Raw genomic sequence first — 12,962 nt, 5'->3', positions numbered from 1 at the left:
CAGTCTGCGAGCTTCGCACACAAGCCGGCTTCTTCGCGGCTTCGTTCTTCGCCTCTTGCAAGCTACCGCGATCTCCGGCTGCCGGAGGCGAAGAAGCCGCTACTTCGCGCACAGATCACTGGAGCGGCAGCGGTGCGCTCCGAAGCGCCGCTTCTGCCGAAAGACGCCGGGAAGCGGCACTTGCTTTCGGCCAGCTGCGGAGCTGCGTATTCTGCCTCTCTAGTCGCCTACTTCTTAGCGAAAAGCTTTTCCGCTCCAGTTCTCAAGGAGAAAGTGTACCAGCACTGCTCACTTAGCCCGACCTTGCCAGGAAATAAGATTTGCTGCACATTCCATGGACACTTCATTTTCCAGGGCAAGCTGCAACCTGCTGGCAGATGGCCGTGCTCTCTGCCCACTCCTGCCCAGTTCTTGCTACTAGCGGGCACGTTGCAGCCTGGCGAAGGCAAGAAACCTGGAGAGCTGTTACAGAGCAGAAGGGCAGCTGAGATGCTGAAAAGCAGCAAAGCTGAACTGCCTGCCTCAACTTCAGCAGTGTGTAATTGACTGAAGGCGAAAAACCAAGCAGCAGAGCAGCGGGCTTCTGTGCGCACTGAAGGCAATTGCAAGCAATCCAGCAGCTGCTCCTTGCCAAGCACAGTCAGCTGCCTATGTTCTTGCTTCTTGACCAACTCACAGTTGCCCTTCTTTTCAGCAGCTGCCACCGTGTTCTCTGCATCTCGGAGCCTCTGGGGAGCAGCAAGAATTTCCAAGGAGGGATGCATGAAAACTAAAATAAAAACTCAGGAAGGTTGTCCTGGAACACCTCCCATTGGCATGCCAGAAGTGAATTCAAGAGGCAGGAGAGCGGCAGCCACCGTCCTGCAGCTGTCTGCGAGCTTCGCACACAAGCCGGCTTCTTCGCGGCTTCGTTCTTCGCCTTTTGCAAGCTACCGCGATCTCCGGCTGCCGGAGCCGAAGAAGCCGCTACTTCGCGCACAGATCACTGGAGCGGCAGCCGTGCGCTCCGAAGCGCCGCTTTTGCCGAAAGACGCCGGGAAGCGGCACTTGCTTTCGGCCAGCTGCGGAGCTGCGTATTCTGCCTCTCTAGTCGCCTACTTCTTAGCGAAAAGCTTTTCCGCTCCAGTTCTCAAGGAGAAAGTGTACCAGCACTGCTCACTCAGCCCGACCTTGCCAGGAAATGAGATTTGCTGCACATTCCAAGGACACTGCATTTTCCTGGGCAAGCTGCAACCTGCTGGCAGATGGCCGTGCTCTCTGCCCACTCCTGCCCAGTTCTTGGTACTAGCGGGCACCTTGCAGCCTGGCGAAGGCAAGAAACCTGGAGAGCTGTCACAGAGCAGAAGGGCAGATGAGATGCTGAGAAGCAGCAAAGCTGAACTGCCTGCCTCAACTTCAGCAGTGTGTAATTGACTGAAGGCGAAACACGAAGCAGCAGAGCAGCGGGCTTCTGTGCGCTCTGAAGGCAATTGCAAGCAATCCAGCAGCTGCTCCTTGCCAAGCACAGTCAGCTGCCTATGTTCTTGCTTCTTGACCAACTCACAGTTGCCCTTCTTTTCAGCAGCTGCCACCGTGTTCTCTGCATCTCGGAGCCTCAGGGGAGCAGCAGGACTTTCCAAGGTGGCATGCATGACGACTATGTCAAAACCCAGGAAAGTTGTCCTGGAACACCTTCCATTGGCATGCCAAGAGTGAATTCAAGAGGCAGGAGAGCGGCAGCCACCGTCCTGCAGCTGTCTGCGAGCTTCGCACACAAGCCGGCTTCTTCGCGGCTTCGTTCTTCGCCTCTTGCAAGCTACCGCGATCTCCGGCTGCCGGAGGCGAAGAAGCGGCTACTTCGCGCACAGATCACTGGAGCGGCAGCGGTGCGCTCCGAAGCGCCGCTTCTGCCGAAAGACGCCGGGAAGCGGCACTTGCTTTCGGCCAGCTGCGGAGCTCCGTATTCTGCCTCTCTAGTCGCCTACATCTTAGCGAAAAGCTTTTCCGCTCCAGTTCTCAAGGAGAAAGTGTACCAGCACTGCTCACTTAGCCCGACCTTGCCAGGAAATAAGATTTGCTGCACATTCCAAGGACACTGCATTTTCCTGGGCAAGCTGCAACCTGCTGGCAGATGGCCGTGCTCTCTGCCCACTCCTGCCCAGTTCTTGGTACTAGCGGGCACGTTGCAGCCTGGCGAAGGCAAGAAACCTCTGAAACCATACGCGGAAGAAATCAATGGACTCCATAACCTGGGGTAGTTATGAAGTGGGTATGTATGTCAGCGCCCGGCACAAGTGAGATAGCTCTCCAAAACTTGTGCCCCGAGCCTCAGTCTGACCCACACTTTTATTCTTAAAGACGTTCCATATGCAATACATTGCACAACTTTTTCATGTGTATTCAACCCCTGGCCCCGCCTGTCCTCGCTTCTCATGCGAAGTAAGTCCACGCCCTTCTGGGCATGCGTGGTTTGCTGTGGTGGTCGTACGGGGGTCTCTTGGTGGTCCTGAGGCTGAAGATTGTGGTCTTCCTCATGATTGAACTTTTGAACTTTTCCTCTCTGCGCGTGCGCTTTTGGTCCTTTGGCGCTTATCTGAGTACGTCTGTCCGTCTTGATAGGCTTGGAGACAGAGGAGCTTCTTTATCTGGGTTCTTTCCTTCTTCTGGTATTGTTCTTTATGCAAGAAGCTTCAGAAATTTGCAATTTCCTTTGCCCTTTGTATTAGGCAGAGGTTTCTTAAGCAAAAGGTTGAAAATTCAACAGATAACTCTACAAGCTAAATTAGAAATGCTTAATTCATTTTGTTAACCTAACTCTAAAAATCTCTGCTTCAGTCCCCCCTTTTCTTAAAATAGAGTAAATTCTTTTACTACAGGGGTCTTGATTTAAATTCTGATTTACTATCATGACCGTCCTCTTTCAGTAAGATTCTATGAGTTCTAGAGAGTGATGTCAGACTGGCCATGTGTTTTAACATCCTCGAATTCTACATGAGTGTTAAAGTAGACATCATTAAACTTACAGTAACTAAAATTAATAGAATTGTAATTGGGTGACATAAAGTGTTCTAAACAGTGTATTTCACTAGTTATGACTTGTGTTTATTAGCTAGTGATTGGTGCTGGATACACCAAGTTAAGAGACTTAACATACAGGAGGTTAGTGACATGTCTTGGCTAGACATTCTCTTTCGCACCCCATATGGTTTTTCATAAAGCAATTCAAAGTGGTTTAGCTTTTCTTTAGTCTTGGGTTTGGTTCGGATCTGCAGTAGTGCTAATGGGAGGGATTGAGTCCATGACAAATTAGCTTCTTGTCCCAATTGGACAATTTGTTGTTTGATCAAATGATTCATTTTTTTTACCTGACCACTTGATTGTGGGTTATATGGGGTGTGAAGTTCTCAGTCTATGTTCAAGTATTGGCTAACTTGTTGCACGAATTTTACAATAAAATGTGGTCCTCTATTTGAGGAGATTGTGGCCAGGACTCTAAAGCGTGGTATGTTTTCTTGTACCAATACCTTAGTTACTTCTTGAGCTTTAGAAGTCCTGGTGGGGAATGCTTCTGGCCATCCTGAAAAGGTATCTGTTAGCACCAGGAAAAACTTATACCCCCCTTTTCTTGGCAATTCTGTACAATCAATCTGCCATTGCTGCTCCGGCCCATGACCCTTCCTAATCTGGCTAAGCTTTGGTTTGGGAGTATTTTTGGGGTTGGTCTGGAGGCAAAGGTCACATTGTCGAGTTGTAAATGTCTAGTTATGCTAGAGCATCAATACCCCAATGGTTTTCTGGTGTTCTTCCTTTATTAGGGACCATCATAAATAGGAGGGTAGAACTAATTTTCCTTCTATGGTGGCCCATCCCTCTTGGTTATAGTCTCCTTTTTGCTCATAGATTAATTTTTTTTCTAGTTTGTTGTATCTTGGCTTACCTTTAGGGGAAATTTGCCCGTCTTGCTGCTTCTTTTGCTTCCCTGTCTGCCAGCTCGTTTCCTTCTTCCAATTCTGAGTTGATCTTCTGATGTGCCTTAATGTGCATGATCGCTACTTTCTCTGGCAACTGGACTGCTTCTAGAAGTCGCAGTACTTCTGATGCATCTTTAATATTTTTCCCTTGAGAGTTCAGCAGTCCTCTCTCTTTCTAAATGGCTCTGTGAGCATGCACTACTCCAAATGCATACTTCGAGTCCGTGTATATGTTTATTTCTTTCCCTCTTGCCAATTCTAGGGCCCGCGTTAGAGCAATTATCTCGGCCTTCTGTGCAGAGGTATTTGTTGGCAGGGGCCCAGATGATATTACTTCCTTGCACGTTGGAACTGCCTACCCGGCGTGCCGTTTTCCACTGATGATATAACTGCTTCCATCAGTAAACGAGACTTCTGCATTCTCGAGAGGGGTGTCCTTCAAGTCAGGGCAGCTGGAGTAGGTGGCTTCAATGGTCTCCAGGCAGTCATGTTCCACTGGTTCCCCTTGGTTTCTACTGAGGAAGGAGGCTGGATTGACAATGTTAGCCACTACTATCTCTACATCGTCTTGCTCCGCTATGATAGCTTGGTATCTCAGGAGCCGTTGTGGGGAAAGCCAATGCCCACCTTTTACCTCTAGCACTGCAGACACTGTGTGAGACACTAGCACAGTTCTTTTCTGGCCTAGGGTGAATTTGTGTGCCTCTTGGATGTTCAGGACGACTGCTGCAACAGCTCTGAGGCACCCAGGCCACCCTTTAGCTGCTGTATCCAATTGCTTAGAGAAGTAAGCCACTGCTCTCCGATATGGGCCGAGGTCCTGTGCTAGTATTCCTAAGGCGATTCCTTGCTTCTCATGGGAGAATAAAAGGAAAGGCTTACTCACGTCCGGCAATCTCAGGGCTGGAGCTGACATGAGGGCTTTTTTCAGCTGGTTGAAAGCTTGCGTAGCTTCCTTTGTCTCTTGGATGTTCCTGCTTTCAGTTGCAATCAGTTCATAGAAGGGCTTAACAAACAGTCCATAGTTATAGATCCATAACCTGCACCACCCTGTCATCCTCAGGAAAGTTCGTAGTTCCTTTACAGTCTGAGGTTTTGGGCTCTGGCATATTGCCTCCTTCCGGCTTTGGCCCAAGGTACGTTGTCTAGCACTGACTTCCTAACCCAGATAAGTTACTTTCTGTTTTACTACTTGGGCTTTTTTCTTTGATACTCGGTACCCTTGGAGCCCAAAAAAGTTCAAGAGGCTTATCGTCCAGGCCGTGCATGCTTCCCTTGTCCGTGTGGCTATCAGGATGTCATCTACGTACTCTAGCAACTTCCCTTCCTCTGGAGGGGCTTCTCAGGTCTCTAATTCTTTTGCAAGTTGTTCTCCAAACAAAGTGGGTGAGTTTTTGAATCCTTGTGGGAGTCTGGTCCATGTCAGTTGAGTTCTTGGCCCGCTCTTAGGATTTTCCCATTCAAATGCAAAAATTTTCTGGCTTCGTGGATAGGAAGGCAAAAGAAGGCATCTTTTCAATCTAAAACGGTAAACCAAGTTAGCTCGGCTGTTAAGCAAGTTAATAATGTGTAGGGATTGGCCACCACAGGATACAGATCCTCAGTGACCTTGTTTATGGCCCGCAGATCCTGTACTAACCGGTATGACCCATCAGGTTTACCAACTGGTAGGATAGGGGTATTAACACTTACATAACATAAGTTGGAACAAGGTATTATAGACAATATCATGGTCATCAATGGAAGCAATATTTGATTGAACTTTTTCAGTTCTGAGGGTTCGTAACTTGTGTTTGTCGGTGACAGCAGGGAAGCACAGTGAGGCTGCTTAACAGGGCAGGATGCATACATATACTTTCCTTCGTCTACATTCACTTAACTTTATTTTACTTACTCTTACACATAACAAAACAACCACAACAACAAGGTACCTTTTCTTTTTCAACACACCTATTACACTTGTAGGTGTCCCTGGCTAGTCCCAGTGTTCTTGGATACCCCTCAATCTAGCTGTGTGGTTCCCAACTCTAGATCCTGTCAGACTTCTCTTCAAACTGGCAAAATTTTTACTCAATCTTGGGTGCTCTCAACAACCCAGCAAACTTAATTCTGGGTGCTCTTGGAATGTTAATCCCTCAACCCAGCAGGTTTGACTTAACCCTGGATGCTCTTGGAACATTAATCCCTCAATCCAGCAGGTTTGAATCAACCCTGGATGCTCTTGGAATATTAATCCCTCAGTCCAGCAGGTTTGATCTTGGATGTTCTTGGGCATTCTTATCCCTCAATCCAGCAGAATTTTTAGGGGCCCCTCCTACACATTTTACCTTTTATTTTTCCCCAATAGATTATGCCAAGAAAACCCTCTTTTTACCTTTTAATTCATTTTTTTTTCTAATTAATTACCTTTTACTCCCCCCCCCCCCCCCCCACTAAGGGGTCCCACTCTTTCTCTGAGACCCAGTCCCAGGGGGGGTTCTCTCACTCTTTTTATTACTCGCTTCGTCTCTTTACTGGCCGCTTTTCTCGCGAAAAAGACGGAAACGCAGCATGGGAGACTGCCGCTCATGCTTAGCAGGTCTGGGGTAACCAGCCCGCCTCTGTCACGATCCGCTTCTTGCGGGGTGTCGTGATGGTTCTTTTCACCGATCCCAAAAGTCCAACAAAGGCAAACAACAAGGGACTATCGGTTAATCACAACAAATGCACCTTTAGTAGGGGCCAAAACAGTAAACGCGATCGTGGGGATCTGAAAGGAGATAAAAGGTTAGAGAGAGAAGAGGGATATGGGAATAGCTACCAACACAGGCGAGATCCTCAGTGCTCCGGACGATGGGGATCCGTCTGTCGTGTCGGGGGAGTCTTCGAAGTTCTGGTCGACTCGGGGCTCCAATTATAGTCCACAGAGGAGAGAGGGGGGGAACAAGTGTAATAATGAAAGTCCATTGTAATCGCCCCGAGGGAACGGGTGAGTCCACAGAAACCACCAAAGCAAGACGAATCCAATGAAGAATAAGTCCATTTGAATCACTGAAGGGAAACAGGTCATGTCATTAGTGGTCAGAGCACCAATTTCCCCTCCTCCCTATAGCAGGGGTCTCAGTCTCAGTCCTTGGGAGGAGGGTTCTCATTCTTTCTTTGTCACAGTGGTAACGAGGCAGATGAGGGGTCTTCAATGAAGGACCGCGAGAGTCACCCCAAAAGTTCATTGGGCTTAAGAACGGAGATTAGAAGCAGGCCGCGCATCAGGCTGTCCCGTGCTGGGTCCATGTCAGGTCTTTGCCAAGTCCTTGCCAACTCCTTGCCAAGTTCTTACCAGGCCTTGTTGGGAACAGCCAGCGTGACGGTTCAGTGGTTCCACCTGTGCTGTGTCCTGTTCTAAGCCGGAACTACAGTGGGGGAAGGGATTCTTTCTTGTGGCAATCGGAAGGCAGAATGGAAAATGAGGGGCTTCAGACGGGCTCTTACAGCCTCTCATTCACACACATTCATCCCCCCTTTATTCGCCCTGTAATGCATAGGATCTCCCAGTTGCCGAGCCGTGGGGGCTTTTAGCCACTCGGCACGAAGCTCGGATAGCTGGTACATCTGAGGGTCCACCAGAAGAACGGGAGGGACACTCGGGCTGCTGAAATCCTGCTCGTTGATTGAAGGGTCGCAGAAGGGGCAAACAGGGAGACAACGAAGCAGAAGGGAGGCAGATTCCGAGAGCCCCGAAGGGCGGGCTGAGGATTCTTTTACTGCGTAGGGGTAGGAGGGTTTAGCATTCGAGGGTACAATCGGGAGAAGGCTAAAGGGAGGGGAAATATAACATTAACCAGTGGGGAAAAGGGAAAGGAGTGTTCTTGGTGGAAGAACCAAAGGGAAAACGTGGAACAGAGAAGATTCTAGGCTAAGGGGCAGACTTGAACAATAACTGACAGGACAGGGGGAGGGTACAATTCTCTTCCAAAAGGGGGTGGAGAACTCATACAACTGCTGTTTCCCATGGCAACCCTAGACTGCCTTCCCCAACCCCTCCTCCTGCACCAGTGACAGCTTTTAACACTGAAGGGCAGTGCTATTGTATAACAAACACTTAACTCTTAGCCCAGCCGGGCTCGCTGGCTACTTTTGCAAGCTTTTTACCAACTAGCGATGCTTGTAAGCGGTGCTTGTAACTCCTAGCTTGTACCACGCTCCCACTAGCTGCGCTATCAGCTAGCGGCGTCCACAGCAGCTCCTCAAACCGCGGCTTGTGCCCGCGCGCCCGCTGCGCTATCAGCTGGGCCGCGCCTAAAGCACCTTTGCAAGCCCCGACTTAAGCCCCGCGCCGCGCTCCCCCAGCTCGCCAGAGACAGCCCGTGCCACGCATGCGTACCACCCGCTCTATCAGGTAGAGTGCGCACTACCCGCACTATCAGGTAGTGTGGGCTGAGAGCTGCCCTGCGCATGCGCTCTCTAGCACCGCCGCGCCGCCTCTCTGTATCTTAGCAAGGCCGCACCGCGCTTCACCGTTCCACTCACACATACACACACACGCACAAGCACGCACGTCCGGACGTAACAGACACACTACACTGCAATCGGGACACACGCCACACACTGAAATCGCGCTTTCGCCCTCCCCGAGCCGCGCTATCAGCTGGGGAGGTCCTCCCGCCGCCGGCCTCTCCCCCGATGGCGGTCTGCTTGCAAGCCCCTAGGCAAACCTGCGCGCAAAAACATCTTTTTGCGACTTATCAGTGCCAACCGTAAGAAAATAAATTAACACATACCGCTTTCATCCGCTAGTCGACGGGCCGTGGTCTGCTCCCCGCAGTGTACAGCCGAGGTGCAGAGTCCCTCCGGGGAAAAGCCCCGTGGCGCCTGAGGGTGTCTGCTCCCAACCGGACCTGCGGGTGAGCAGAGCAGTCCCTTCGTGGTCGCCAACTGAAACGATACGCGGAAGAAATCAATAGACTCCATAACCTGGGGTAGTTATGAAGTGGGTATGTATGTCAGCGCCCGGCACACGTGAGATAGCTCTCCAAAACTTGTGCCCCGAGCCTCAGTCTGACCCACACTTTTATTCTTAAAGACGTTCCATATGCAATACATTGCACAACTTTTTCATGCGTATTCAACCCCTGGCCCCGCCTGTCCTCGCTTCTCATGCTAAGTAAGTCCACGCCCTTCTGGGCATGCGTGGTTTGCTGTGGTGGTCGTACGGGGGTCTCTTGGTGGTCCTGAGGCTGAAGATTGTGGTCTTCCTCATGATTGAACTTTTGAACTTTTCCTCTCTGCGCGTGCGCTTTTGGTCCTTTGGTGCTTATCTGAGTACGTCTGTCAGTCTTGATAGGCTTGGAGACAGAGGAGCTTCTTTATCTGGGTTCTTTCCTTCTTCTGGTATTGTTCTTTATGCAAGAAGCTTCAGAAATTTGCAATTTCCTTTGCCCTTTGTATTAGGCAGAGGTTTCTTAAGCAAAAGGTTGAAAATTCAACAGATAACTCTACAAGCTAAATTAGAAATGCTTAATTCATTTTGTTAACCCAACTCTAAAAATCTCTATTTCACCTCGAGAGCTGTCACAGAGCAGAAAGCAGCTGAGATGCTGAAAAGCAGCAAAGCTGAACAGCCTGCCTCAACTTCAGCAATGTACAAATGACTGAAGGCGAAACACGAAGCAGCAGAGCAGCGGGCTTCTGTGCGCACTGAAGGCAATTGCAAGAATCCAGCAGCTGCTCCTCGCCAAGCACAGTCAGCTGCCTGTGTTCTTGCTTCTTGACCAACTCACAGTTGCCCTTCTTTTCAGCAGCTGCCACCGTGTTCTCTGCATCTCGGAGCCTCTGGGGAGCAACAAGAATTTCCAAGGAGGGATGCATGACGACTATGTCAAAACCCAGGAAAGTTGTCCTGGAACACCTTCCATTGGCATGCCAAGAGTGAATTCAAGAGGCAGGAGAGCGGCGGCCCCCGTCCTGCAGCAGTCTGCGAGCTTCGCACGCAAGCCGGCTTCTTCGCGGCTTCGTTCTTCGCCTCTTGTAAGTTACCGCGATCTCCGGCTGCCGGAGGCGAAGAAGCGGCTACTTGGCGCACAGATCACTGGAGCGGCAGCGGTGCGCTCCGAAGCGCCGCTTCTGCCGAAAGACGCCGGGAAGCGGCACTTGCTTTCGGCCAGCTGCGGAGCTCCGTATTCTGCCTCTCTAGTCGCCTACATCTTAGCGAAAAGCTTTTCCGCTCCAGTTCTCAAGGAGAAAGTGTACCAGCACTGCTCACTTAGCCCGACCTTGTCAGGAAATAAGATTTGCTGCACATTCCAAGGACACTGCATTTTCCTGGGCAAGCTGCAACCTGCTGGCAGATGGCCGTGCTCTCTGCCCACTCCTGCCCAGTTCTTGCTACTAGCGGGCACGTTGCAGCCTGGCGAAGGCAAGAAACCTGGAGAGCTGTCACAGAGCAGAAGGGCAGCTGAGATGCTGAAAAGCAGCAAAGCTGAACTGCCTGCCTCAACTTCAGCAGTGTGTAATTGACTGAAGGCGAAACACGAAGCAGCAGAGCAGCGGGCTTCTGTGCGCACTGAAGGCAATTGCAAGAATCCAGCAGCTGCTCCTCGCCAAGCACAGTCAACTGCCTAGGTTCTTGCTTCTTGACCAACTCACAGTTGCCCTTCTTTTCAGCAGCTGCCACCGTGTTCTCTGCATCTCGGAGCCTCTGGGGAGCAGCAGGACTTTCCAAGGTGGGATGCATGACGACTATGTTAAAACCCAGGAAAGTTGTCCCGGAACACCTCCCATTGGCATTGCAGAGGTGAATTCAAGAGGCAGGAGAGCGGCGGCCACCGTCCTGCAGCAGTCTGCGAGCTTCGCACACAAGCCGGCTTCTTCGCGGCTTCGTTCTTCGCCTCTCGCAAGCTACCGCGACCTCCGGCTGCCGGAGGCGAAGAAGCGGCTACTTCGCGCACAGATCACTGGAGCGGCAGCGGTGCGCTCCGAAGCGCCGCTTCTGCCGAAAGACGCCGGGAAGCGGCACTTGCTTTCGGCCAGCTGCGGAGCTCCGTATTCTGCCTCTCTAGTCGCCTACATCTTAGCGAAAAGCTTTTCCGCTCCAGTTCTCAAGGAGAAAGTGTACCAGCACTGCTCACTCAGCCCGACCTTGCCAGGAAATGAGATTTGCTGCACATTCCAAGGACACTTCATTTTCCTGGGCAAGCTGCAACCTGCTGGCAGATGGCCGTGCTCTCTGCCCACTCCTGCCCAGTTCTTGGTACTAGCGGGCACGTTGCAGCCTGGCGAAGGCAAGAAACCGGGAGAGCTGTCACAGAGCAGAAGGGCAGCTGAGATGCTGAAAAGCAGCAAAGCTGAACTGCCTGCCTCAACTTCAGCAGTGTGTAATTGACTGAAGGCGAAAAACCAAGCAGCAGAGCAGCGGGCTTCTGTGCGCACTGAAGGCAAATGCAAGAATCCAGCAGCTGCTCCTCGCCGAGCACAGTCAACTGCCTAGGTTCTTGCTTCTTGACCAACTCACAGTTGCCCTTCTTTTCAGCAGCTGCCACCGTGTTCTCTGCATCTCGGAGCCTCTGGGGAGCAGCAAGAATTTCCAAGGTGGGATGCATGAAAACTAAAATAAAAACTCAGGAAGGTTGTCCTGGAACACCTCCCATTGGCATGCCAAGAGTGAATTCAAGAGGCAGGAGAGCGGCAGCCACCGTCCTGCAGCTGTCTGCGAGTTTCGCACACAAGCCGGCTTCTTCGCGGCTTCGTTCTTCGCCTCTCGCAAGCTACCGCGACCTCCGGCTGCCGGAGGCGAAGAAGCGGCTACTTCGCGCACAGATCACTGGAGCGGCAGCGGTGCGCTCCGAAGCGCCGCTTCTGCCGAAAGACGCCGGGAAGCGGCACTTGCTTTCGGCCAGCTGCGGAGCTGCGTATTCTGCCTCTCTAGTCGCCTACTTCTTAGCGAAAAGCTTTTCCGCTCCAGTTCTCAAGGAGAAAGTGTACCAGCACTGCTCACTTAGCCCGACCTTGCCAGGAAATAAGATTTGCTGCACATTCCAAGGACACTTCATTTTCCAGGGCAAGCTGCAACCTGCTGGCAGATGGCCGTGCTCTCTGCCCACTCCTGCCCAGTTCTTGGTACTAGCGGGCACGTTGCAGCCTGGCGAAGGCAAGAAACCTGGAGAGCTGTTACAGAGCAGAAGGGCAGCTGAGATGCTGAAAAGCAGCAAAGCTGAACTGCCTGCCTCAACTTCAGCAGTGTGTAATTGACTGAAGGCGAAAAACCAAGCAGCAGAGCAGCGGGCTTCTGTGCGCACTGAAGGCAAATGCAAGAATCCAGCAGCTGCTCCTCGCCGAGCACAGTCAACTGCCTAGGTTCTTGCTTCTTGACCAACTCACAGTTGCCCTTCTTTTCAGCAGCTGCCACCGTGTTCTCTGCATCTCGGAGCCTCTGGTGAGCAGCAAGAATTTCCAAGGTGGGATGCATGAAAACTAAAATAAAAACTCAGGAAGGTTGTCCTGGAACACCTCCCATTGGCATGCCAAGAGTGAATTCAAGAGGCAGGAGAGCGGCAGCCACCGTCCTGCAGCTGTCTGCGAGTTTCGCACACAAGCCGGCTTCTTCGCGGCTTCGTTCTTCGCCTCTCGCAAGCTACCGCGATCTCCGGCTTCCGGAGCCGAAGAAGCGGCTACTTCGCGCACAGATCACTGGAGCGGCAGCGGTGCGCTCCGAAGCGCCGCTTCTGCCGAAAGACGCCGGCAAGCGGCACTTGCTTTCGGCCAGCTGCGGAGCTGCGTATTCTGCCTCTCTAGTCGCCTACTTCTTAGCGAAAAGCTTTTCCGCTCCAGTTCTCAAGGAGAAAGTGTACCAGCACTGCTCACTTAGCCCGACCTTGCCAGGAAATAAGATTTGCTGCACATTCCAAGGACACTTCATTTTCCAGGGCAAGCTGCAACCTGCTGGCAGATGGCCGTGCTCTCTGCCCACTCCTGCCCAGTTCTTGCTACTAACGGGCACGTTGCAGCCTGGCGAAGGCAAGAAACCTGGAGAGCTGTTAC

Source organism: Vidua macroura, chromosome 8, assembly GCF_024509145.1.
Source record: "Vidua macroura isolate BioBank_ID:100142 chromosome 8, ASM2450914v1, whole genome shotgun sequence".
In the NCBI taxonomy this organism is placed as follows: domain Eukaryota; kingdom Metazoa; phylum Chordata; class Aves; order Passeriformes; family Viduidae; genus Vidua; species Vidua macroura.
Note: the sequence above shows the minus strand (reverse complement) of the source record.